The following is a 26,975-nucleotide window of genomic DNA, read 5'->3' as shown; positions in this document are numbered from 1 at the left end:
GGGACGGAGAGGATCCTGGCAGGGATGGGCGGAGATGGGTGGGATTTCTGTCCCGTGCACTCTCTAGTAGGCACGTGCCTAGGGCCCGAAATGGTCAGGGGGGCCCGATGAAGGAGGGCATCAACATTGTTTTTTCCAAATAGCAATGGGCCCCTCCAGCATCGATCGGCAACGTGGGCCCCTCTCCCCGATCAACAACATAAGTCCCCCCCGATCGGCAACGTGGCCCTCCCCCCAATCGACAGAAAGTAAGACAAGCAAGCAACGCGGGTAAGAAAGGCAACGGGAACTGTAATTGTGCAAGCGGTGCTGCTTGCCCAAAGCTTCCCTCTGACGCAGCTTCCTGTTTCCGCCTGCCTGGGCGCATGGTGGGGTGGGGTGGGGCGGGGCAGGGGGCCCAGTGTACTTGTGTGCCTAGGGGCCCTCGATGAATTAATCCCGCCCTGGTCGCAGCAACATTAGAATAGCAGACTTTGGCAAACTAGACACTGATGCAATACAGAGCTGGAACGCCTTATACTGCTCTCCTTTATGTTCTGAGATTGTGTGATTATATATCAGATGACCAGTGTTCCCGCTAAGCTGCGTTGGCCTGCGCTCGCGCACAAAATATTACATCGCAGCGCAAAGTTTCTCTTCACAGCGCACACACGCGTCGGTAAGGTAAGGGGACGCATTGGGGGGATTGCACTTCCCCACAATTGCCATGCTTCGGTTCCTCTTCTTCCTTCCTTCCCCCCCCCCCCCCCCCCCGCGGGACCCTGCGGCACCATCAACTCTTACTCCCTCTAATGTCGGCCCTGCAGCTCCAGACTTCCTCGCACCTTCTCCCCTCCCCCTTTGGATCGCTATTATTTTAAATGTTATAGCCGCGGAGCTGTATCCATCAGTGGAGATGTCTAACCTCGGCCTGCCCCGGAACTCTTACTGCAGCAGCCGCCCGTCTAGGCAGGAACAGGAAGTCACTGTTGCAGTAAGAGTTCCGGGGCAGGCCGAGGTTAGACATCTCCACTGATGGATACAGCTCCGCGGCTATAACATTTAAAATAATAGCGATCCAAAGGGGGAGGGGAGAAGGTGCGAGGAAGTCTGGAGCTGCAGGGCCGACATTAGAGGGAGTAAGAGTTGATGGTGCCGCAGGGTCCCGCGGGGGGGGGGGGGGGGAGGAAGGAAGGAAGAAGAGGAACCGAAGCATGGCAATTGTGGGGAAGTGCAGAGCTGCAGGGAAGAGTGTTGCGGTACCCAGCTGGAGGGAGAAGGAAGATGAGGGAGGGAATTAAAGGAGATGCCAGGGCTTGGAGCGTAGGAGGAAGGTATGCCAGTCTAAGGGAAAAGGAAGGGGGAGATGTGAGAGCATGGAGGGGGAGCGAAAGATGGAAGAAAAGGAAAGGAGAGAGATGCCAGAGAATCAGGGAAGGGGAGATACCAGACTATGAGGAGAGGTGTGGGAGAGGGAAGGCGAGGAGAGAGATGCCAGACCAATGGGGTGAAAGGAGAGATGGAAGGGGGAGGCATACAGTTTCTGGAAGGGGCATAGAAGGAGAGAAGATGCCATATAGGGGAAGAGAGACGGCAGACAGTGGATGGAAGGAAGAGAGTTACAAGAAGATGAGGAAAGGAGAAACCACAGAAGACAAAGGTAGAAAAAAATTTCTATTTATTTATTGCTTTAGGAGACATGTGTCACTGTTTCTGTGAAGCATTGTATGCAGAGTCCAGCTTCTTGCTGGTTCAATTTAACCTTTGTCTATGTATTTTTATTTTATCCCCCCTTTTACAAAACTGTGAAGCGTTTTTAGCACCAGCCTTGGTGGTAGCAGCTCTGATGCTCAGAATTTTATGAGCATCAGAGCTGTTACCTCCGTAGCTAAAATCCACACTACAGTTTTGTAAAAGAGGGAGGGGTTAGTTTGTGATTACATATTCCTTACTAGGCGAAGGTGTTTTCTGTGTTCTGTGTGTTCGAAAGACATGGTTTTCTGTTAGGATTGACGGTGTAGGATTGATCTGTGCTGGTCTGGCTTGTTTAGTTTTACAATGGGTGTATTGATGTACTGCTCACTGCAATATGTAAGATGCTGCCTTTTCCTAGGTACTCATGTGTGACGTGTGGTTTGTTACTAAAAATCATGTTTTTCTTACAGATGGGGGGGGGTGCCAAAAAATGATGGGCCCCGGATGTTACATATGCTAGGTACGCCACTGTATGTAAAGATACCAGAAAGCTGGCGTAGCAAAAACTTCTAAGTTTTGAGTATTTAACCCTCCCACAATCTCACGGGCACTCGTTTCAAGTTTATTGAGATTTTGATTTAAACGCAATATCAAATATTTTCAATGCGTATAACAAAAATAAATTTGGGGAAATAAATAAAACCATTTGAACCAGTGTTCCCGCTAAGCTGCGCTGGCGTGCGCTGGCGCACAAAATATTACATCGCAGCGCACACGTTTCTCGTCACAGCGCACGATCGGAAGAGGCGTACGGCAGATGGCAGGGCGGCGAGAGGAGAATCGGGCGAGTTGGCTCATAACTTGCTGGCGCCCGATATTTTTGGCTCACGGTGAAAAAAGTTTGCTCACAACACCCGCCCGCTTAGAGGGAACACTGCAGATGACCCTACAAGCAGTGTTCCCGCTAAGCTGCGTTGGCCTGCGCTCGCGCACAAAATATTACATCGCAGCGCAAAGTTTCTCTTCACAGCGCACACACGCGTCGGTAAGGTAAGGGGACGCATTGGGGGGATTGCACTTCCCCACAATTGCCATGCTTCGGTTCCTCTTCTTCCTTCCCTCCTCCCCCCCCCCCCCCGCGGGACCCTGCGGCACCATCAACTCTTACTCCCTCTAATGTCGGCCCTGCAGCTCCAGACTTCCTCGCACCTTCTCCCCTCCCCCTTTGGATCGCTATTATTTTAAATGTTATAGCCGCGGAGCTGTATCCATCAGTGGAGATGTCTAACCTCGGCCTGCCCCGGAACTCTTACTGCAGCAGCCGCCCGTCTAGGCAGGAACAGGAAGTCACTGTTGCAGTAAGAGTTCCGGGGCAGGCCGAGGTTAGACATCTCCACTGATGGATACAGCTCCGCGGCTATAACATTTAAAATAATAGCGATCCAAAGGGGGAGGGGAGAAGGTGCGAGGAAGTCTGGAGCTGCAGGGCCGACATTAGAGGGAGTAAGAGTTGATGGTGCCGCAGGGTCCCGCGGGGGGGGGGGGGGGGGAGGAAGGAAGGAAGAAGAGGAACCGAAGCATGGCAATTGTGGGGAAGTGCAGAGCTGCAGGGAAGAGTGTTGCGGTACCCAGCTGGAGGGAGAAGGAAGATGAGGGAGGGAATTAAAGGAGATGCCAGGGCTTGGAGCGTAGGAGGAAGGTATGCCAGTCTAAGGGAAAAGGAAGGGGGAGATGTGAGAGCATGGAGGGGGAGCGAAAGATGGAAGAAAAGGAAAGGAGAGAGATGCCAGAGAATCAGGGAAGGGGAGATACCAGACTATGAGGAGAGGTGTGGGAGAGGGAAGGCGAGGAGAGAGATGCCAGACCAATGGGGTGAAAGGAGAGATGGAAGGGGGAGGCATACAGTTTCTGGAAGGGGCATAGAAGGAGAGAAGATGCCATATAGGGGAAGAGAGACGGCAGACAGTGGATGGAAGGAAGAGAGTTACAAGAAGATGAGGAAAGGAGAAACCACAGAAGACAAAGGTAGAAAAAAATTTCTATTTATTTATTGCTTTAGGAGACATGTGTCACTGTTTCTGTGAAGCATTGTATGCAGAGTCCAGCTTCTTGCTGGTTCAATTTAACCTTTGTCTATGTATTTTTATTTTATCCCCCCTTTTACAAAACTGTGAAGCGTTTTTAGCACCAGCCTTGGTGGTAGCAGCTCTGATGCTCAGAATTTTATGAGCATCAGAGCTGTTACCTCCGTAGCTAAAATCCACACTACAGTTTTGTAAAAGAGGGAGGGGTTAGTTTGTGATTACATATTCCTTACTAGGCGAAGGTGTTTTCTGTGTTCTGTGTGTTCGAAAGACATGGTTTTCTGTTAGGATTGACGGTGTAGGATTGATCTGTGCTGGTCTGGCTTGTTTAGTTTTACAATGGGTGTATTGATGTACTGCTCACTGCAATATGTAAGATGCTGCCTTTTCCTAGGTACTCATGTGTGACGTGTGGTTTGTTACTAAAAATCATGTTTTTCTTACAGATGGGGGGGGGTGCCAAAAAATGATGGGCCCCGGATGTTACATATGCTAGGTACGCCACTGTATGTAAAGATACCAGAAAGCTGGCGTAGCAAAAACTTCTAAGTTTTGAGTATTTAACCCTCCCACAATCTCACGGGCACTCGTTTCAAGTTTATTGAGATTTTGATTTAAACGCAATATCAAATATTTTCAATGCGTATAACAAAAATAAATTTGGGGAAATAAATAAAACCATTTGAACCAGTGTTCCCGCTAAGCTGCGCTGGCGTGCGCTGGCGCACAAAATATTACATCGCAGCGCACACGTTTCTCGTCACAGCGCACGATCGGAAGAGGCGTACGGCAGATGGCAGGGCGGCGAGAGGAGAATCGGGCGAGTTGGCTCATAACTTGCTGGCGCCCGATATTTTTGGCTCACGGTGAAAAAAGTTTGCTCACAACACCCGCCCGCTTAGAGGGAACACTGCCTACAAGATATTACGACTCCTGATGCAGGCTGTAAGCTCAAAAACATGGCCCCCATCTTGAATCTTTTTCTGGTGGTTAATAAATAACCCCCTTTTTCACTGAGGCACGTTAGCCGATTAAGGGACTTGAACAAACTAGGGGAATGAGCGACGAGATGGCAGATGAAGTTCAACGTTGAGAAATATAAAGTATTACATATATAAAGTATTACATATATAAAGTTTTACATATATATAATATTACAATATATAAAGTTTTACAATATAAAGTATTACATATATAAAGTATTACATATATAAAGTTCTGTGGGAAACAGAAACTCGAGGTACAACTATACGATGGGAGGGATGTTATTGAATGAGAGTACCCAAGAAAGGGACTTGGGGGTAATGGTGGACATGACAATGAAGCCGACGGCACAGTGTGCAGCAGCCACTAAGAAGGCAAATAGAATGCTAGGCATAATCAAGAAGGGTATTACAACCAGAACAAAAGAAGTTATCCTGCCATTGTATCAGGCGATAGTGCGTCCCCATCTGGAGTACTGCGTCCAATATTGGTCGCCGTACCTTAAGAAGGATATGGCGATACTTGAGAGGGTTCAGAGGAGAGTGACGCGTTTGATAAAAGATATGGAAAACCTTTCATACGCTGAGAAATTGGAGAAACTGGGTCTCTTTTCACTGGAGAAGAGGAGACTTAGAGGGGATATGTTAGAGACTTACAAGATCACGAAGGGCATAGAGAGAGTAGAGAGGGACAGATTCTTCAAACTTTCAAAACATAAAAGAACAAGAGGGCATTCGGAAAAGTTGAAAGGGGACAGATTCAAAACGAATGCTACAAGTTCTTTTTTACCCAAAGTTTGGTGGACACCTGGAATGCGCTTCCAGAGGACATAATAGGATAGAGTATGGTACTGGGGTTCAAGAAACGATTGGACAATTTCCTGCTGGAAAAGGGGATAGAGGGGTTCAGATAGAGGATTACTGCACAGGTCCTGGACCAGTTGGGCCGCTGCGTGAGCGGACTGTTGGACACGATGGACCTCAGGTCTGACCCAGCGGAGGCATTGCTTATATTCTTATGTTCTAAACGCTAACGCGTCTATAGAATATAATGGACCTGTTAGCATTTAGCTAAATCGGCTAGCATGCCTTAGTAAAAGGACCCCTAAATCTTTGAGCTAACTCTCCACTGCTCTTTTTCTGGTAGGTCATTTGTCCAACCCTACACCTTTTGATGTCTCAGTTTCCCTTAGGGCTACTACTACTATTTAATATTTCTATAGCACTGATAGATGATAACAGTGCTGTACAACAACATATTTAAGAGAAGGTCCCTTCTCAGTAGAGCTTACAATCTAAATTAACAGCCATAAGGACAAGTAGGGGCTAAAGGAGTTCTCAGGGTGCTTAGGGTGAGAGGGTTATGAGCTAAATGCTTTTACTCTGGATTTAAATAGTTCCAGGGTTGGAACATGACGTACCGATTTGGGCAGTTTGTTCCAGCAGCAAGAGAGAAAGGGCACACTGACTTTCAATATTTTTGGTGCAAGCACATAAGGACCAGATTTAGTACATTGTCCCAAAGTTAAGCCTTATTAAGAGTTGCACTAAAGCCCCGATCCTATACAAGACACCTACAGTTTGATATCTAGATCAGCAAGCCTAGTTAACCTAGGCACCTAACTTTTTCCTTAATTGACTTAATCAGTGGTGATAATTAAAAGTGCCATTAAAAAACAAATTAGCAGGTAGACGCCTAATTCAGTAGGCATCTATCACTTCGAGGTAGACGTCTACACCAAGGTGCCTACAGGCAACTAGGCATGTAAGGAGTGGATTTGGGGCAGATTTTGGGCACGGTTTCACTTAGGTGTACTCATTTAGGCCAAGAAACCCTGGCCTAAACAGTGTGCCTAAGGAGTCTTCCCAGAATGCACTGGGAAGGAGGCCTAAGACTCTGTTTGGCCCAGGAGCCTAAAGCCCCTCCTATGGGCACTCCTCCTGCTGGGGGATGCTTCAAGGGGGGGTGGCAGGAGGGAGTGGGCATCTTTCCTGCCGCCTGACTTCGTGTCTGTGTGGGAGTTCCTTGCTGCTGTGGTTGCCACTGAACTGATCACAGCAGGGAAATTCCTTTGCCGCGATCAGCTCAGCGGCAACGTGATTCTAACCAGCGCCTGCGACATAGACACTGGTTAGAGATTTAGGGGCTGCTGAAACCAGGTGTCCTATACAGAATCAGGCCCATTGTGCACATTCACAGAGTTCAGCAGTCTTGTTTTGTTGAAATTTTAGACAAAGAAGGATGATTTTTCCTGCTCTTCTTAAGCAATTTTTCTTTCTCACTTGGAGGCCACACAGTTTCAAGGAAAGTGTTATAAGGTTCATTTTACATTCCTTTCATTTTATCTAGTTATAAAATTAGGAGTGCCTTTCTAATATTAAATTATAATCAAGCACAGTTAAAGGGCTTCATCTGAAAGAGCAAGAAAACAAGACAGAATAAAATGCCCAGCCAGTGGCCTTTTCAGAGACTGTGGCCATTTAATAGATTTAGAAGTCTTCAACCTAAACAGCATTTGATCTGTACAACTATGTCTCGCAGACAGCAAAGGAAAAAAAAAATGCTGTTCAATAAAATAAAGGTTAGCCTTAATTTTATTTTAGAAAAATATTTTGCAGTCTTCGTAGATATAAAGAGTGCAGGGCATGCTTTTATTTCTTTGGGGAAACAGAAGAATGGCTTGGCTATTATAGCATATCAGTGTAAAACCTGTGGATACCCCGATTGAATCCTGCTAAATTTGATCTTAAACGTGTCAGTGCCTCATGCTTGTGGCAAAAGAAGATAAAGCATAACAGGGTGCAAGCTGAGAGAAGTCACTGCAGTGTGAAACAAGAACTGTGAAATGAGCCATGAAAATTCCTGCTGGCCCTCAGCCTCCATCTTTTTCCTCCTCCCTTTCATCTCCGCTCACCGGGTACCGGTCGATGCATGCATGTGGAAGTTGGGGGATATGATGATTAAGGAAAGCCGACATAGATGAAAGACAGGAGTCCTATGCCCATTCGTATCTAAGCTTCCAGTAGACTAAAACAATATTTTATTTGCTTTTTTTTTTCTCCTGAAGTTGTTCCTGCATGTTTACTCTCTTCCTATGCCAATAACATTATACCATGTATAGGAGGCACATTTGGCATTTGGATTGCAAAAGAACATAATCAATCCAAGCTATTCTGAGCCAGCTCACATTTCTTATGGGTATACAGCCAGAACACAGTCATTATTTATTTTTATTTTTCTGTTCTGTTCTTTTTAGTTTTATTTCATGCCATTTCCACTTTTTTTAAAATTTATTTATCATTTTCAACATAAATTTACAAGAAAAACTTCTTGTTAGTGAAATACAGTAGGAATAATATCTATTAACATCACAATATAAATCCAAAATAAGCTTTTCCCTTCTTTAGACCACAATTTGGAGGGAGTTAAGCAAGAGAAATAACGAGAAGTCAAATTTTAAGTTATATTATTTAAGGAAAGGCATAACACTATAAATTTGTCCCTTTTTCTTGTCTTTCCATCGTTTATACTAGGGTGATTTTCTTTAAATTCAAAAAGGCCTTCAATTGATCTGGGAGAAAGAAAACATATTTGACTTCTGCATATTTAATAATACTTTTACAAGGGTGTGCCAATAAGAAGGAAGCCCCCAATGCCCTTGTCTCTTGTTGAATAGAGAGAAACAGCTTTCTTCTTTCTTCTGTAGTTTTCGTAACATCTATGTAAGCCCAAATTCTTTTACCATGAAATAATTCTTCAGACCGTCGAAAGTATTGTTTCATAAATGCATTTAAGTCCTGTTCAAAGATGAAAGAAGCCAGCAAAGTAGTCCTTACCGAGGAATCCGTTATAGATTCTTCCAAAATAGCTGAAATATTCTTCAGATCTATTTGGAGACATTGAATATTTTCTCCTCCCACAACTCCCTGAGAATATTTAGAGGATATTGGTAAGTCATTTCCACTTTTAAACATACAGCAAACATTTCTAGGTAATTTTATAGCAGGCTTCCTATAAAAGATTTGAAAAACTTGGGTGTTGGAGGTAAGATGGCACCAGGAACACATGCAGTGGTTGAGTTCTGCTTCTTCCAGAGCTCTGCTGGTGGATCATACCTGATGGGGAAATAGAAAAGCGAGGCATGAACCTTTCCTACTTTGATTGGTGCTACCCCCTTCCCCAGGCAGCAGAATTTGGGCTTGTATGTGAAACCTGCAAGAGGGTTTAGCTTCAGAAGTGTACTGCTGCTTTGGGGACATAGTGTCAGCTATAAGAAGTGATTACTCCTTCAGCCCAGAGCTATATAGCATTCCTCCGAAACCCAAAATTGAGGCCAGTGCAACTGAGAGAGGTTCAGATGGCATTTTTGCTCCAGTTTTGCTCAGTAAGGCAGTGTCAGTGCAATGTTTGGGTTCCAGAGATGACTTTATTAATATTTTGGTCCTTACCTCAGATGGTGGTATTGGGGAGGCTTCCAGAAATGGAAGGGCCTCCATCATATTTCCTGATAACAGCAAGGAGACTGAGTCTTTGGATTCACTTTTGAAGGAAATGTTGGTTGCTATAGATAAGATGGAGTAAGATGGAAATGTCCCTCTCTGAATGACTGGCTAAGTTTATTGAGAAATTTTATTTCTTACAGCCTCAAGTGACAGGTAGCAAGGAATGTTTGGGGATTTGGACACCCTTTTGGGTGATTTTGAACGTTAAATTGATAAACTTCAATCTTATAAGTTGGCTTTGATTAAAGATAAAAGACTACTGTGCATGATAAGTTAGAGGCCCTGAAAAATCAGATGAGATAGTTGAATTTATGATTGGTGGGCTTTCCTAAATCACTATCGATATGCTTGGTTGAAATGCTGAAGAAATATCTTCAGGAAGTTTTACAAATTCCTTAGGAACCTATACCTTCTTTAAATAAAGGTTATTATATATGTAAGATTTCAAAATCAACCATCAGATGTGTCAGTAGACAGTTTGGATTGGACTAACTTTCTGAAAGATTTTCAACAAGCAGGTCTCTCTTGTTCAACTTTGATTACCACCTTCACAATGAATCCAATCCTATATTTAATTTATTGTGATGCTTTGCTTAAGAGTCAATGTGTACAGTGCTGCACAAAAATCTAAATACCATTTGTGAATTTTGCATTCTTTAAACTTTCTGACCTTTTATTTTAATTTCTTTGTTGACCCAATAGCTTTGTCTGTGTACCACATTATAAGGGAACAAAAAAGCAGAGGGAATGGAAACTCAATTCACATTCAGATAAATATTCCAGTAATAGTGCACACCAGTGGAACATGCTCAATTCCTTAACCCTTTGTAAGCATGCATACATTTGGCTATTAGAATCAATTTTTTAAGATCACTTGTTTCTAATTTTACAATGTTGTTGATACGGGAACATCACAGTCCAGCCATCTAGGTAACAGGACAGCAGTGTGGGTGTTTGGGGTTTTATTCACTTTCTGCATTAACCATGAAAAAGACTCAGAATCTGACATTGAAGAAGCGTGCTCGTGTGTCAGTAGTGAGCAAGGAAGGATTTTCACGCTGCCAGATCACCAACAAAATTAGCTGTAGTCACAGCGCGGTAGTAAAGATTGTACAAAAGAAGAAAGTGATGGGTTTAGTGGTAGACAAGCCTCAGTCCGTTTGTCCTCTTGCATCAACTTCATGCACTTTGATGGATTTCATTGACCAATCACAAGTTGACCTCAGCTACTGCGTGAGTTGTCAGACAAGTGTCATGTCAGTGTCAGCTCATGAACAGTTCATCACTGGTGCCTGCAGTTTGGTCGGCAGGGCTGCAAAGCACGCAAAAAGCTACTGATGCCTGACGTCCAAAGGCCCAACCGGATCGAGTGGGCATGGAAGCGCTCAAACTGGACATGTGAAATGTGAGAAAAGGTGCTTTTCAGCGTAAGGAGCTTTCCTGGAGAGAAGTTCAAGCCTGAGTGCCTCAACTTCACTGTGAAGCATTTTTTGAAGGTAATACTTTGGGCCTGCATGGCTGCCAGTGGCATAGGACGTCTGCACATTGTCGATGGAATGGTCAACAGAAACAACTACATCACAATACTGCAAAAGTGCATGGTGCCAACAGCTCAGCAGCTGCTTCCAGGCCAGTTCCTGTTCCAAAATGACAATGCACCTTTCCATCGCTCCAAACAGGTAATCAACTAGAAGCGTCAAAACATCGAGTCAATCGACTAGCCTGCCCAATCTCCGGATCTGAATCCAGTTGAGAACTTGTGGCAAAAGGTGGCCTCGGAGATAACCAAGAGATATCCAACATCAAAATGTGAGTGGACTGAATCATTCATTGCAGCCTGGAACAAGGTTGTCACCCATGTTCACCTCATCAAACAGGTTAACTCAGTGCTGACACTGTGCAGACAGGTAATCAAAAACAGAGGGTACCCCACCAAATTCTGAGCCTCTCAAAGGGGAGGGGCCTTAGGCGTCTGAGACAACCAGGCCTTAGGCTCCTTCCTCTGTATCCCAGAACCAATCATTTTAACACCTCCCTCTTCTATAGAAATAGTTTATCAAAACAGCTACAATACTACTTTATCCTAAAGCAAAAAGGGAAAAGTAAAAAAATATTTTTCTTTCCTGTGTTGTCTCTAGTTTCTGCTTTCCTAATATTTTCTTCACTCTCTTCCTTCCATCCAGTGTCTACACCGCCCCACGGCTAGAGTTGCAGTAACAGTTAACTCCAGCACCTACGCCTACCCCAAGTCTGTCTTTCATATACCGAAACTAAGACCGAGGCTTAAATTTTGAGTTTTGGGTTTCACGCTTTTATTGTGTTTGCATTAAAGGGGCGCGGCAAGTTTTGAAGCATGTACTTGATTGGATCTATGTTCTATGCTCACATTGTGGATATTTGAAACATTTCCACAAAGAAAGAACAGGCCTGTTGAGGCAATAAGAAGTTGACAAGCTTTAATAAATTGTTTTATCTGACTTTTTGTTTTCTTGTTGATTGCGGAGTTTGTGTTCCTCTGCTCTTCAGATCTCTCTCATACACTCATTCTGCACCAGGACTAGCTGGCCACACATACTAACTAAATTAGTTCTTTAATCCTTGTTTAACTGTATAAACAACTTAACTTGAGTTCAGCCTTCCATTTGTTTATCCCCAAACACGCTGTGCCACCCATCTTGTCCCCATCTAATATCTGCATTTGACTCCTCAGCTATAGGATAAGCTGTGTTATAGGAAAGCAGCAGTGTCATATCTGTGTTATTTGCATGTTCTGATTTCTGCTCAGTAGACGTTTAATAAGTATTATGTCTCCCTTTTCATATTTATTATATCATTTGAATTTCAGTGCTGTTAATAAGTATATTTTTGAAACTGTTTCAAGGTAGTCCTATTATTAAGTTTCGATTTATTGATTTTGACTTTACCTTGTTCATTGTATTTATGTTTATATTTGAGGCTCCTTTTACAAAGCCGTGTTAGCGATTTAACGTGTGTAATAGCGCACGCTAATTTGCCGGCCGCGCTAGTCGCTACCGCCTCCTCTTGAGCAGGCAGTAGTTTTTCGGCTAGCGCGGGGGGTTAGCATGCTTAAAAGTTGCACGCGATAAAGCCGCTAACGCAGCTTCGTAAAAGGAGCCCCTTGGTCTATTTACTACCGTTATACCGTTAACAAAATTGTAAGTTTTATGTTGAGTTAAACCTGCTGTACCTCCTTGGGTGAATCTCTTCATAAAGGCGGTTAATAAATCTCAAGAAATAAATAATAAGCCCATCGTGTACTGCTCACTTGAATTGCTACACCCCAGATTCATAAGTATCACCTTTTGCGCACAGACTACGTGTTGAATTTTCTTAAATATTATCTTTCTTACTCGCTGGCAATGGCCTGAATGGTGCCTGTTTCCGTGTATTCTCTGCTTAGTGACTGCAATACAAGGATTTCAATTTAAACTGGAATTTAAGTACTGAAATTCCTTAAAATCAGAGCTCACTGTGTTGTCTATCAGCCTTACTTCCTTTCTATAACCACTAGGTTTGGTATCTCAATGGGAGGGCATCCAAGAGAGACAGTTCTGTATTCATCAATAATTTACATATTTGCTCCTACAAACCTGGTATTTAGCATGTTGTTGCCATAGCAATGCATCTGGGCCTGAATGGATAGAGGGTTTTTTTTTAAAGTGGTGGTTGTACAATGATTCACAGTGTGTGCTTAAATCCTACTCTAAACTTAACCTTGTTAAATCCTACTCTAAACTTAACCTTGCTATGATTTACTTGCTTCCTTAATAAAATCAATCCAAATTCTCACTAAGTGAATGAAGACCACAATATGTAAACAGCAGAACTTTTTTTTTTGTTTACAAATATCGTGAAAACTGAGGAGCAAATTCTACAATCGGTGTCCCGATTTTAGGCAGCCAACTGGGACACACGTTTTTGGGAGAGAAAAAAATTCCTGAGGCAGGCCGCCTACATTGTAGACGCCTCTGGGAACCTAGTGAGGCACGTAGGGCCATCTAACCTCCCCTAAGACTAGGCGTGAGCGTGATTTCAACCGGAAGTGGCCTTAGGCGAGCTTAGGCGGCCCTAGGCCAGTGGAAGGTGCCTGAAATGTAGGCCAGCATTTTGTGCAGATGCACTCCAGCCTCACACCAGCTTTTGAAAACCAAAGTGCTGGGTTTTGAAAAGCCATCTGGACGCCCGGACATGACCTCTAAAAGAGGAAATCCGGACGTCTGGTAACCCTAGGCATGGTTATATCCCACTCATGGGGAATCATTGAACCACGTACTATCTAAGTCAGCTTCTATTATCAGGGCTTGCAGATCCTGAATCTTGAGCATTCGTGCTTATTGCTTTCCAACAATATTTTACTTTTCTGTATAGCATTTTGCCTACTCTCCTCTATTTTGTTGATGATGGTGTTAGCATTACCTTCCCCACTGCTGTTTCATTTTTTTTTTTTTGGGGGGGTGACTTTTTGATTACACATTCTTTCCTTTGTCACCCCCACATTCTAGTTTAAACACCTAGTAACATACAGTTTGAATTTCTCAGCAAGTAACCTCCTTCCCACCATGCAAAGATGTAGTAGGCCATCCTTACAATAGAGCCTTTTGTTTTTCCATATATTGCCTCATCCTCCAATGCTTCTAAAGCCTTCTTGACAACACCAGGATTTGAGCCACTTATTGAACGTCTCTCTCATGAAGCCTTTCCTCTCCCCTTACCACAGGTTGGTAGCACCCCTGAAAATACTACAGTGTGCACTATGTTATATATAGGCTATACTTAATGTTATTGTGTATGAGAATGTTTCTGTTTTCTTGATACTGCCTGAATTCTGTGCTGTTGTACTGTGTACACTGTCACTCGATAACCTCATGTCTTGGGCTAATCTACTCCTGTCTCTCAGAGATGGTATCACTTGTTCCAAAGCTGTAGATACGATTTTAAACCGCAGTCCTATCTTTGTTATTGATACTGAATGTCTTAGGTGCATGACTTTGAACATTTCGCAAAAAGGATATGTCTTTCTTAACCCCTAAATTCTCAGCAAATCCCTTTACTACTGTCATTGCTTTGGTTGCTTTAGAAGACAAGTATAACATTCAGCTTAGACTAGTCATAAGTGAGACAAATAGGTGCAGCTGCAAAAAAAAAAAAAACAATCAAAGAAAATAATATATAAGCCTGAGATGTAACAAAACAAGAAATGACAAATACCAATTGGCTTGCATTAGCATTTTACCCTGGTGTAGACCTGTCTATTTCTTATAAACTGAAAAAAATATGGTGGCATTTGTCAGTGAACAGATTCATAACTGAAGAAGAAATAAATATGGGAGAAAAGAAAGAGAAAGAATTGGAGAGATATCGGAGAAATTTACTACCCGAATTTCCCCGAAAATAAGACAAGGTCATATTAATTTGTGTTCCAAAAAACGCACTAGAGCTTATTTTTGGGGAATGTCTTATTTTTTTCATGTACAACAATTATCTCTCCCTTCCTCTCCTCTACTCCAATTTTTCCTCTTTCCTTTATCTCCCTCCCCATGTGCAACATCTTTCCTCGCCTCTCACCCATCCCCTTGTGCAGCGGATCCGAGGCCTCCAAAAACAGTGGCAGTGCTCTGAACAGACTGCTTAGCAGCCTTCCCTGCAGGGGCTGGGCCTTCCCTCTGCAGTGTCTTTCTATCCCTCTGTGCAACAAACCCCCCCCCCCAACCTCCCCCCCTCACCACCACCACCACCATACTGTGAGCCTGACATACTTCCACTCCAAAGTCTCCAAAACAGCAGTGGCAGAGGGGCAGAGGGAAGGCCCCGGCGGGGAAGACTGCAAATCAGCCTGTTCAGAGCACTGCCGCCGCTGTTTTGGAGGCTTCGGAGTGGAGGTAAGGCTCACGATGGGAGGGTTGGGGGGGTTCTGCCCATTCAGAGTGCTGCCACTATTTTTGGAGGCCTTGGATCTGCTGCACAAGGGGATGGGTAAAAGGCTAGGGAAGATCCTGCATAAGGGGGTGGGGGGGGAGAAATTGGGGTGGAGGAGAAGAGGGGAGAGATGATTGGTAAATCGGGCAGCACTAGGGTCAGGGATGAAGTCAAGGAATCAAGGAGTGGCTTCAGGGGTCGATCTTAACTAGGAATTATTTTTGGGGTAGGGCTTATATTAGGAGCATCTTTAAAAATCATGCTAGGGCTTATTTTCAGGGAAACACAGTATCTCGTAATATGCTATATATAGTATCTATAGAGAACATCATTGGATACTTGAATAATATCATGAATCTTGGACGAATCTGTGAATTGCAAAAGTTTTCATGTTTAATGAAAATGATCCAGTAGTCAGGCATTAGACATTATTTGTCATTGCTTGAATTTCAAGTTTATATCAATGGTGCTCAATTTTTGATATGGGTGTGCATTAATTTTTATACTCCCTAATAAGACCAAAACTCTCCACTCATTAGCAGTCTAATTCAATGCCAGTAATCGCAATGCACACGAAAGAAGACGCCTCAGTGCTGGGTGAGTCATAAGACCCTACCTCCTCCCCATTATCAGCATAAAAAACTTTTATGAAAGCATTGAAAAACTGTTGAACTTGTCTCTAAAAATACTGTGCTAGCAAAAATCACTCTACACAAAAGTTTGAAATTCAAGGTTCAAATTAATGTGGCCAATGATCGTTTCTTGACGTTCTGCCACTACCTCAGGACCAGTGAACCTGACATCGGTGCTAATTTTGGAAGCAGATAAGATTCTCCAAATGGGCCACCCAAAATTCCATCTGCCAAAAAACATCCAAATCACGATTTTTGAAAGGCAGAATTTGGACATTTTACACCGCAGTTTGTCCAGATGGCATGGAGGTGTTTTGGAGGGATATTTCAGATGGAATTAGGGCAAGCTCAAAATTAGGACATCTCTTATGCAGTAAGGGAATGGAAAGAAATGTCCAAGGCAAAAAAGAAAGATGTTTATATCTGGATCTGTTTCAGTTGTATCCAAGGTGCAAAATGTGCCCTGATTGAGCATGAATGCCTCCCTCATCTCCCAGTCGTTACTAACCCCTCCCACTCTCCTAAGAAGTGAAAATGAAATTGAATACCAGGCTCTATGACTGCTTCAGTTATTATGTCCATTCTTAATAAAGTAGTAAGAAAGTGTTAGGAGTAGCCCAGTGGTCAGTGCAGTGGACTTTGAACAACAGGACTCAGATGTAGGGTTACCATATTTTATAAAGGAAAACCCCGGAAACATAACCCTGCCCCCATTCCCCCTCTAGCCCCACCCTGTTCCGTCTCTAGCCCTACCTGGTTCCATCTCCATCTCTGCCCAGTTCCGCCTCCAGTCCCACTCCCAGCAAGCCTCCTCTCTTCTGTGACGAGCTCCAGTCACAATCTGGAGGGCCCGGATGTGTATGACGTCATCCGCGCTTGCTCAGAGGCCCTCCATATGCGGCCAGAGTTTGTCGGGGCTTTCCAAAACCCAGACAAAAGCCGGGTTTTGAAAAGCCTGTCTGGAAGCCCAGGCAGTCCTCTAAAAAGAGGACATGTCTGGATTTTCCCAGACATCTGGTAACCCTACTCAAATGTAACTCCCACTTTAACTCTTTTACTTCTGTACAAATGTGAGCCCTCCTGGAACATAGAAATACCTCCCATTTTACCATTTTTGTACTAACTGAATACATGAACGCAAAGTTTTCCATGAACTGCTGCTAATTCTGTTCGTTCTTTGTTCACGGAAAATATGTGCAGCCCCAGACAGACTAGTACTCCTCTAGGAAGGGCAGAATGGAGGAAATGGGGGATAAATTAAAACCACGAGGCACTTCAGCTAATCATCTTAACAGGCTTTAACATGAATAATGAGTAATGAGCTGGAAAACAGAGCACAATATTAGGACTGGAGTTTGTCTGTGGTGACTGGCGTAGTAAGAGGGGTGTGGGGAGGGGGGGGGGGGCGATCTGCCCCGGGCACGGTCTTTGTAAAAGGCACATGCACTCATCCTCCTCTCTGCCCCCCTCCTTCCCCCCCCCCCCCCCGCTGTGTGCGAGTGTCCCCTCCCTTCTCTCATACCTCTTTAATTTTGCCTGCGTGAGCAGCATTACGAACTTGTTGTCCACGTCAGTATTGCCTCTCTGACGTCTCTTCTAGGCCCTGCACCTAGGAAGTGACGTCAGAGGGATAGTCAACTCAACACAGGCAGCAAGTTCATGCTCTTGCTCTCACCTGGAAAATTAAAAAGGTATGGGAGAAGGGCCGGAGGGCCGCGGAGAGGCTGGTACCACTTACCCCCGCTAAGCCACTGGTCTTAACATGATTTTACACGAGTAATGATGAGCTGGAAAACAGAGCACAATATTAGTGCCAGAGTTTGTCTGTGGTCACTGGTGCGGTCTTTGTTAAGGGCACAGGCACCCGTCCTCCCCTCTGCACCTCCTAACCACGTGCCCCCTCCCTTCCATCGTACCTCTTTAGTTTTTCCTACGTGAGCAGCATGGTGAACTTGCTGCCCATGTCGGTGTCGCATCTCTCTGACGTCATATCCGGGCACCTAGGAAGTGATATCAGAGGGACAGTCGACTCAACACAGGCAGCAAGTTCATGCTGCTGCTCTCGCATGGAAAATTTTAAAAGTACAGGAGAAGAGAAGGGGGTGCACGCAGCAGGAGGGACAGGAAGAAGTGGGGGAGGGGGTAGTAGAGGGGTGCCCTGCTCCAGGTCCACTTACCTTCGCTCTGCCACTGATCTTAACATGCTTTTACATGAATAATGATGAGCTGGAAAACAGAGCACAACATTAAAGCTGGAGTATGTCTGTGGCTTTCAGAGAGACAAGACATCCTATAGTAGTTTGCTCTAGTGATGTAGCTCCCTCCCCCCCCCCCAAAAAAAAATACCAGAGCAGAAATTTAGAAGGAGGACGCGGTACTACTCGAAAGGGTCCAGAGAAGAGCGACTAAGATGGTTAAAGGGCTGGAGGAGTTGCTGTACAGTGAAAGATTAGAGAAACTGGGCCTCTTCTCCCTCGAACAGAGGAGATTGAGAGGGGACTTGATCGAAAAATTCAAGGTACTGAAGGGGATAGACTTAGTAGATAAGGAGTAGGGAGAACGAGAGGGCACTCTCTAAAGTTGAAAGGGGATAGATTCCGTACGAACATAAGGAAGTTCTTCTTCACTCAGAGAGTGGTAGAAAACTGGAACGCTCTTCCGGAGTCTGTCCTAGGGGAAAACACCCTCCAGGGATTCAAGTCAAAGTTAAACAAAAAGTTCCTGCTGAACCGGAACGTACGCAGGTAGAGCTAGTCTCAGTTAGGGCGCTGGTCTTTGACCAGAGGGCCGCCATGTGAGTGGACTGCTGGGCATGATGAACCACTGGTCTGACTCAGCGGCAATTGTTATGTTCTTATGATCTCTGATACAAGTGGAAAAAAATGTGGTTTCTTTCCAAGTTTGTCAGGTTTGCTGGCTGGGTATTAGAAGGAAGCTGTTTTACTTTAATCCCACTGGGAGGAGAAGAGACTCTGAGAGATAGGGCTAGTGAATAACACACATCTCTGTTCAAAGCAGTGAAAATTCAAATGTATGCAAATATTTTAACCTAGAAGGTTGAGAGCTGCAAATAGCAGATGTAAATGTAAACAAATAGTTTCCCTTGGGTAATTTTCTAAGTACATGTGCACTTCACAGTAACATCCAGCAAAGTCTGCAAAAGGAATAGTATATGTGTACATTTTTCCCATACACACAGTTATAAAGTATTCCCTTTAGTAGCTAAGCTGTAGTTTCTCAGTCTGTGTGGCTTACAAAATATAATAAAAAAATATAAGATAAAAGGGAGTTAAAAACAGAGACAGGTACAAACAACAAAAACCAGTAACATGATACAAAATGGGTGGAAGGAATAAGTTTACATTGCAGTCATTAAAAAAAAAAAAAATGTGGAAGGAACAAAAGGAAAAGGGGAGAAGAAAATGTTCCTGATTTCTATCGACAAAGAGGCCCTCTTATATACTGAATGCATCTTTGAACACAAACGTTTTAAGATAGGATTTGAATTTGGATCCACAGTCTTCTTGTTTAAGATGATTTGGAAGGTGCTACAGTCGAAAAAATCGTTTTCCGTGTGGTGTCGAAAAGAATATGGCAGATTGATGGGATTGAAAGGAGATTTTATTAGTGACTCCATTGGTGATAAGCTGCTTCAATTTTCTTCTCCAGGAGCAGGGGACTAATAATGCATAGCTTACTGCTCCGGGGGTGCCACCTTAAAGGGGATGGATTTTTTTTTTTTTTTAATTATAGTAGCCATCCCAATTTCCAAGCCAACCAAGGACATCCCTTACCACATTGTCCCTTTCTGTTCTCCAAGGGACCCCCATCCTACATCCAGATTGATTTTCTGGGATAGATATCCCTATTCTGATCTAGTCAAGTTATATAAACATAAACCTCGAAATCCTTGATTATGATCTTTCTTGCAATATAAAGTAGATAGTTTCTACTAGAAAATAAGAATGTTGTTGGCTCCCAGTTCAGTTTCATTGGTTTGAAAAGTTGATTTTTTCCGTGTTAACTTAGAACTAAAATTTCAAAAGGGTTTGTGTTTATCAGCAATCAGGATGCTAAACATGTGGGATCCAATATTCAGCCAGCTATGATTAACGTTTCACTGACTGTTGCCAGCTTTAAACCATGAAAAAACGAGTCTCCCTAGCCCCAAGGAGGAAAACTGTGTACAGGGGAGGAGACTGCCCGCACGAACAATTGGAGTACAAAGATTACTCACTTAAAATAATCCTAAGAAATAATTTATAAAGAGAGCCCTCAGTCACACAACCAACCTCCGACCTCAGGAGGAAACGGCTGCCACTGGTTAGCACCTAGAAGGTGTCAACTGTGAAACATCCTAGGGCTCTCTGTGAATTTTAGTGCTAAATAACTCAAAAGTGCTATTGTGCAAACAAATCAAAATGTGCACTGTGAGCAGTCTCTTCCCCTGAACCAGGGGGGCAAAAGAACCAAGTGTCCAAATTCAATCTATTAAAGCCACAGGAAGATACTTAGCTTCTCTGGTAAGCAGTCAGTAAGTCACCAAACGTCCAACGGGACTCCGTTTCGGGGGAGCACTCCCCCTTCTTCAGGAACGACTGACGCTGAGCAGGAGCCTGGAAATCAAAGGCATTGTAGAAATGTGCAAAGGTCTGGTTTTTTCTTTCGATCACTACATAGCCTAATGCCACACAAGCAACGCTGTTACAAACATATTCTGTAGGTCAATGCTAAGGATAACAAAGTTTCCTTCCTTGGACCAGAAGGAGATACTAATAAACCACTGGAAGCGATCCCAAAACAACACCCAAATACCCACTCAGTGTGTGAACCAGTTGAGTGGAGTTGACTAACTGGGGGGTGGAAATGGGCCCGGAGTTTGCTCAGCAGAATTTCCCAGACTACCTCTTCCTCTCAACACATTGACACGCTGCCACCACCACCATTAGGAACACCTCTCTGGGTAGGCCAGCTATGCTATAAACTTTATAAAACACATTATTATATTTTCTTATAAAGCACATATTTTAACTGAACTCTCTGACATCCTCAGCCTTTCCATTCACAAAAATAGAAGGAAGAAAAGTTCCCATTTCCTGCTGTCTCATGTCCCCGGCCTATACAATATTTTTTTTCTGCAGACCCTTCAAAAGTCTGACCAAATCCTCGTTTCATTTGCATTATAAAATACTGAGGATGCCATCTCTCCCCAATGCCAGGTCCTAAAGTCTAAGACAGTAGCGCAAACTAATGCTGCCAGATTCAGGAAAAAAAATTTCGATTCGATTCAGCCTATTGAATTGGTTTTTCAATTCGATTTTCCTGCCCAGTTGGGTGATTTTTTTCAAATCAGTTGGGTGGGTTTTATAGGTTTTTCACCCCCTTTGTCTTCTCCTAACCACACTGGCGCTGTGGTGTAAATAAAATAAAGAAACAAAAAGGACTTTTCCTCTCTCTGTTAAATCCTAGCTCACGTTTGCAGTCCAACACCAGCTCTGGCAGGATACACATTTCAAATCTGACATATTATAATCACAAAACAGAAAATAAAATTAATTTTTCTACCTTTTGTTGTCTGGTTATATTTCAAATCTTGTTGGTCCAAGGCTCTGGTTTTCTTCTGATAACTTGCTTGCCAGGGTCTCCTTCTTTCTTCTTTCTGCATGCTAACCATCCATCTGCCAACTATGTCCTCCCTTTTCATTTCCCTTCCCTCCCCAGGAAGTCTGGTATCTTTCCTTTTTTTCATCTCCCTCCACAGATCCACCTTTTCTTAACTACCCTTTCATCCAGCATCTCTCCCTCCTTCCCCACCACCCCAGAGTCCACCATCTCTCCCTTTCTTTTCCCAATTACCCTCCTATCCAGTATCTCTATCCCTCCTCCACACCATCCCTTGTGTCCAATTTCTCTCCCTTTCTGTTCCTTCCCTCCCTAAATCCCATAGTCCATCATCTCTCTCCCTCTCCTCTATTTTCAGACCCATTATTTCTTCCTCCCCCCCCCAAAGTTTGGCATATGCACGTCTCTTTGAACACCCCCTTCCCTCCGTGTACTTCTAAACCAGGGTCCCCCCAAAGGCCTGTCCCCCCTTAAAGGTCTGCCTGTTCCCCTTGAAGGCCTGTCCCCCCCCCTTGTATGCATGTACCCCCCTTGAAGGTCTGCACCCCCCCTGAAGGCCTGCACCCCCCTGAAGGCCTGTCCCACCCCCTTATAGGCCTGTCTCCCCCTTGTAGGCCTGTCCCCCCCTTGTAGGCCTGCCTGCCTGTCCCCCCCTGAAGGCCTGCACCCCCCTCGAAGGCTTGTTCCCCCCTTGAAGGCCTGTCCCACCCCCTTGTAGATATGTCCCCCCTTGAAGGCCTGCCTGCCCCCCTTTGAAGGCCTTCCTGCCCCCCCTTGAAGGCCTGTCCCTCACCCTTGAAGGCCTGCACCCCCTTGAAGGTCTGCACCCCCCCGAAGGCCTGTCCCACCCCCTTGTAGGCCTGTCCCCCCCTTGTAGGCCTGTCTCCCCCTTAAATGGCCTGCCTGCCTGTCCCCCCCTTGAAGGCCTGTCCCCCCTTGAAGGCCTGCACCCCCTTGAAGGTCTGTACCCCCCGAAGGCCTGCACCCCCCTCGAAGGCCTGTCCCCCCTTGTAGGCCTGTCTCCCCCTTGAAGGCCTGCCTGTCTGTCCCCCCTTGAAGGCCTGTCCCCCCCTTGAAGGCCTGTTCCCCCCTTGAAGGTCTGCACCCCCCGAAGGCCTGCGCCCCCCCTGAAGGCCTGCACCCCCCTCGAAGGCCTGTTCCCCCCTTGAAGGCCTGCCTGCCCCCCCTTGAAGGCCTTCCTGCCCCCCCTTGAAGGCCTGTCCCTCCCCCTTGAAGGTCTGCACACCCCCCGAAGGTCTGTCCCCCCCCCCCTTGAAGGCCTGCCTCCCCCCTTGAAGGCCTGCCTGTCCCCCCCCCTTTGAAGGCCTGTCCTCCCTTGAAGGCCTGCCTGCCTGCCCGCCCGCCCCACCCCGAAGGACCGCTCGCCCCCCTGGCCTCCCCGCACCACCTATGAAGCAGCACTACCTATGCTCCCGGCCTTGCCGTTTAGTCCCCCCCCACCACCCCCCCCGAAGGACCGCTCGCCCCACTGACCTTCCTGCACCACCTATGAAGCAGCCGCAGCAGGATCGCGACGTCAGCGATCCCTGCGCTGCTTAGGCGCTGCTTCCTGCGCCGCGGTCCCGCCCCTCCTCTGACGTCAGAGGAGGGGTGGGACCGCGGCGCAGGAAGCAGCGCCCAAGCAGCTCAGGGATCGCTGACGTCGCGATCCTGCTGCGGGCTGCTTCACAGGTGGTGCAGGAAGGTCAGTGGGGCGAGCGGTCCTTCGGGGAGGGGAGGTCTGAACGGCAAGGCCGGGAGCACCCCCTCAGGGCTGGCACCCGGGGCGGACCGCCCCTCCCGCCCCCCCCCCTTGGTACGCCACTGCTTGCAGAATACCAACTAGCACACAAGTTCTCAGCATGATTTCATACCCTGTTGGGTATCACATGGCTGGGTGTGCACATGGCTGGAACTGAAGCAGAGCATGGGTGGGGGGTGGGGTTATCCAGAAAAAACTATGCAATTTGAAGTTGTTCCCATGAAATTGATTGTGCTTAATGAGAAAATAATTTAAAAAATTTAAGCCCAGGTCACTTAAAGCCACTGATTACATAAAGCTCCATTTTGCTTAAAATTTGTTATTATTTTTCTTAATGGAGCAAATTTGTTGGTATTACATCTATAACTTTTGTTTTCACACTCAGCAATGATACATTGATAAAAAGACATTTTATGCAAAAAAAAAAATCTAGCAGAATTTAATAAAATGGATTAATAGCTGCACTTTATTGTGGAAAATAACATAAATTTAACACACTTCACTAGTAGTTAAACATGTACATTTTGGTGTAATCATCTACCAATGGCATTCAAAACAATCAAGCATTCAATGTCTTCTTGAGATAGTCAGGATAAAGCCTATGATGCTGTTCAACACCTTGCAAGAAGGTCTTGGGGAAAACTTCAATTCACACATTTTTTTTACAACTTTAGGTTTTTCTGGAAAACCCTAGTGGGTTGGGGATTTACAGGTACATGTGCAAATTATAAAGTGTGGTATAGTGATTAGAGTTACAGCCTCAGCACCCTGAAGTAGGTTCAAATCCCACACTGCTCCTTGTGACCCTGGGCAAGTCACCTAATCCTCCACTGTCCCAGGTACATTAGTTAGATTGTGAGCCCACTAACACATATAGGAAAAAATGCTTCAGTACCTGATAACCAGAGCTGAGCTTGTGATGTCATAATGCCTCATTCCACCAATGCCTAAGAGCCAGCCTCATCAGTGATGTCACAATGACTTTATTGTGCTATACTTGGCTCACTCCTGATATTGTATTGGAGGAGAATGTGGTGCAGTGGTTAAAGTACAGCCTCAGCACCCTGAGGCTATGGGTTCAAACCCCCACTGCTCCTTGTGACCCTGGGCAAGTCACTTAATCTCCCCATTGTGAGCCCACCTGGACAGATGGCAAAAATACTTGAAGTACTTGTATGTATACCACTTTAAGTGTGGCCGTAAAACTACAAAAGGTGATATACAAGTCCAAAATCCCTTTCCCTAAATTATATGATATAGGTATCATTTACATGTGTACATGTTATCATCTAGACACAAGAATAAGACAGGCAATAGTGGAAATAAAAAAAAAAAAAATGGAATGTGTAAATAGTTTATTGAAATCTTCTTTGACTTGACACAGACCGCATTTCATTTAGAGCAGGGGTGTCAAAGTCCCTCCTCGAGGGCTGCAATCCAGTCGGGTTTTCAGGATTTCCCCAATGAATATACATGAGATCTATTTGCATGCACTGCTTTCATTGTACGTTAATAGATCTCATGCATATTCATTAGGGAAATCCTGAAAACCTGACTGGATTGTGGTCCTCAAGGATGGACTTTGACACCCCTGATTTAGAGAGATGAAAGAAGTGCTGCATGCATTTTGGAATCGTGTCTATTTTTAAGGATGGCACAACATGTAATATGTTCATATAATGAGGTGAAAAAGCCCTATAAAATCTAGGATGATTTTACATCTGAAATGACTTTACTTCTTGCTAGCATTACCACAGTGGTGCCTGTTGCTTCAATGGTTAAGATCCAGCCCCTGGGTCTCAAATATATTAGTGTACCCATGTGTAATATTTGTTTCACCCTAACTGGTTATTCAGTGTCACCATTCAACTCATGCAAGGATAACAATCTATCCTAGTGGTGAGCTCAAACCTTTCAAGACTGCCAAGGGAAAATTAAATTGGCATAAAAGCCAGGGTGCAACAGGATTCATAAGGTAAATTAATTTATTTTTTTTCTTCCTTACAGTGAAATAAAAACCCTGAAATAAGAAGAGTACAAGATCATAGCATCCATACCAGGAGATGTGAGTAACCTAATATTATGTGTTCAAAATTTCCACCTTTTCCTTATGGATTGCAGAAGTCAGTGCAATATGAAGTTGCTACTTACATGGGAAACTCTACAATGGATTGTGATTCAACGAGCCCATTATTTCTCAAAGATGATAAGGCCAGATGATCTGTGCACTTGGGGAGGGAATTAATCAACAGATGCTAAGCGATTTAGCATGCGCTAACTGTGTTAGAGTTCGCTAATGAATAGTGTGCATTAGAAAGCCAAGATGCCCATATGGGTATCATAGGGGCTCATAAAATCAAAACACTAAAACGTCAAAAAAAAAATGCCTGAGTCAGCACTTGGACATCTTAATCGCCGGGATGTTCACATGGCAATTTTCAAAACCAACTTTCTGGACATCTAGTGGTACTTTTAAGCCGCTGTGCATCCAGAGGTCGAGAGTGGCATGTTATCGACAAACTCATTTTGGGGCTTTGGGCAAGCTTAACTTGGACGTCTTGCGGTAATGAAGCTTTTCCAAAATGTCTTGGATGGAACTTAGACTTTTTAGGCTAAACATGTTTTAGAAGCGTCTAAGTTTTCAAGTTTCAAGTTTTATTAGTGCTTGATAAATCGCTTATTGAATATCTAAGCGATGTACAATTCAAATAAAATAGACAGACAAATACAATGACTTTACTGGGTTAACGTACATGAATCGTGAGGATTGGGGAGGGAAGTTACAATATGTTTGTAGAAGAAAAAATACATTAAAGGGAAAATAACTCAAGGAAGGGAAAAAAAAAAATTGTAGGATGTCAAGCCTAGGGACAAAACGGAACCTAAACTGGCCAAATGATCACTGAAGGCATTAACTAATGACCCACCCATAATCTCACAATGGTCACTGACCCCCCTCCCACCCCATAAAGTTATGAATGAAACACTACATACCTGTGTGTAGAACAGTAGCATCTGGTATGTGAAAGCCTAGTAGGGCATCAGACAGGTGTCTTAAATAGCCAGGTGGGAGTGGGCTAGTGAACCATAGAGAGAAGGACTCTGGACTATAAACCACTCTAACCACTCCATTTATGGTGGAAAGTGTGAGCCCACCAAAACCCTACTATACTGCTATAAAGGTGCCAGAAGGACTATTGGAGTGCTAGACAAGTGGGTATAGTGGAGTTTGGAGGCATTTTGGAGGGTTCACCCTAAATTATAAGGGGATTCTGGTGAGCTGTACATCTGGCATACTTTATCTAAGTTCATAGCAGTGCCCTCTAAGGTGCCCCCACTGCTTTGTTGGCATGTCTGTGTGGCATGTACATTACAATGCTGGCTCCTCCCATGTCTAAATGGGCTTATTCTGGATGTTTGCTATTTGGATGATTTTTTGGTTGGACGTCTTGGCAACATGGACGATCCAGTAGCCATGACGTCCAAATAGAGGATTTTCAAAAATAAATAATTTTTGGACATCTAGCAGTTCACCTTTCAAAAATGGTCATTTTTCCACTGCCAATTTTGGACGTCTAACAGGAAACATCCAAGTCGGACTTAGACGTCCTTTTTGAAAATAGCCCTCCATGTGTTTAGTGCATATTAATCATTAACACATGCTAAATTGTTAGTGCCTCCCTTACAAATTCCTAGCAAACATATTAGAGATTGACACGGGGACAAATTTTCCCCAGTCCCCGTGGGAACTCATTTTCCCGTCCCATCCTGTAAGTTC

The 26,975-nt window shown here is 44.5% G+C and overlaps 1 protein-coding gene across 1 annotated transcript in view; it reads left to right on the top strand.

Annotated features, from left to right (window-relative positions):
• SYT1 (synaptotagmin 1) overlaps positions 1-26,975 on the top strand; it is a 656,423-nt gene that overhangs the window by 82,829 nt on the left and 546,619 nt on the right. Inside the window, exon 2 of the mRNA XM_033951677.1 lies at positions 25,205-25,262. The gene's annotated coding sequence lies outside the window, so the exon portion shown is untranslated. The remainder of the gene's footprint in view (positions 1-25,204; positions 25,263-26,975) is intronic.

Source organism: Geotrypetes seraphini, chromosome 7 (assembly GCF_902459505.1).
Source record: "Geotrypetes seraphini chromosome 7, aGeoSer1.1, whole genome shotgun sequence".
NCBI lineage: Eukaryota > Metazoa > Chordata > Amphibia > Gymnophiona > Dermophiidae > Geotrypetes > Geotrypetes seraphini.
This window is presented reverse-complemented; position numbering and strand designations above follow the sequence as displayed.